We start from the raw sequence: 1,561 nt of genomic DNA on the forward strand, positions 1-1,561 counted from the left end.
AGGTGTTGATTCTCTCCATAATAAATGCATCAGCCGAGTGCATGTGCTCAGCAATCAGTTACCTCACATGGCATGCTGCTATAACAAACTGAAACGATGTGAGAATGCGGGAGGGAAAATGCTGCCCACAGTGAGCATGACTGCCCCAAATGTGTCCTAATGGAGTCAAACATAAATTAGCCCCCATAAATCATGGTACACGTTGCTTTACTGACATACATGCCCTGCCAAAGTATTACATTCTCGAAAGAGCTGTATAAGCAGATTAAATGGTTTCTGTCCTTGGGAATGTAGAAACCTTTATTTGTTTTGTTAAGAGACTTTTAAATATCCTTAGGTTATGTGTCAAACAGATGTCCAGGGTAAATGCTTCTGACCCATTTAAACATTTCTTAGCTGGAATTAAGGTCCAGTTTCTGCCACGTGTGTGTAGATCAACTCACTGTGCAGCACCTGACAAAACTGGGAATGGTGTGACTTTTAATGGCAGGACTGAGGAAACTAAGATAAATTAAAACCTAATTGGGCACGTTAACAGTTTTAGCAGTCTGCACAAATGGATCCCAGGAGGACACTTTAAAAGACGTTACAGTTTAGCTCCTGTTGCAGACTTAGCTGCAGAATGTGACCTGCACACTTGTCTTCCCAACCCATTTCTCAAAGCTGAGTCTTCCTCTTGTTTGAATGCTATGTTCACTGAGTGTAAACATCACATTTACCCTTCTGTCTCCAGTAGGTCAGTACATGATGAGGGGGCTTAGGACGTGAATGTCCCAACATGAAAACCACAGAATGTTCACCAGCGAGAGTAAATTCCTCAGGGGGATTGCTCTCTGCCAGTCGTGCTCTTCACACAGGATTTCAAGCCATCTTGGTTGCCTCTGAAGCCCTCCACAGCTTCTGCTGCACACGTGGCCACACCCTGCCAGCTCTGCTTGTTCTTTGACTTGAGATCACCCACCACCCAACAGGGAAAACTCCAGCATGTCTTCCAAAGAAAACAAAAATAATTTTACTTAGGCCTTTACCCAACTCTAGCCTCCATGGTTTTCCTCCTCTTTTTGATGTATTTTTGAATTTGGTTTGCTAATATTTTGTTGACTATTTTTGCATCTATGTTCATCAGGGATATTGGTCTGTAATTTTCTTTTTTTGTGGTGTCTTTGCCTGGTTTTGGTATTACAGTGATGCTGGCCTCATAGAATGAGTTTGGAAGTATTCCTTCTCTTCTATTTGTTGAAAAACTTTAAGAGAATGGGTCTTAGGTCTTCACTAAATGTTTGATAAAATTCAGTGGTGAAGCCATCTGATCCAGGAATTTTGTTTTTAGGTAGGTTTTTGATTACCAGTTCAATTTTGTTGCTGGTAATTGGTCTGTTCAGATTTTCTGTTTCTTCCTTGGTCAGCCTTGGAAGGTTGTATTTTTCTAGAAAGTTGTCCATTTCTTCTAGGTTATCCAGTTTGTTAGCATATAATTTTTCATTGTATTCTCTAATAATTCTTTGTATTTCTGTGGTGTCCGTAGTGATTTTTCCTTTCTCATTTCTGATTCTGTTTATGT

The sequence above is a fragment of the Manis javanica genome, chromosome 5 (assembly GCF_040802235.1).
Source record: "Manis javanica isolate MJ-LG chromosome 5, MJ_LKY, whole genome shotgun sequence".
In the NCBI taxonomy this organism is placed as follows: Eukaryota; Metazoa; Chordata; class Mammalia; order Pholidota; family Manidae; genus Manis; species Manis javanica.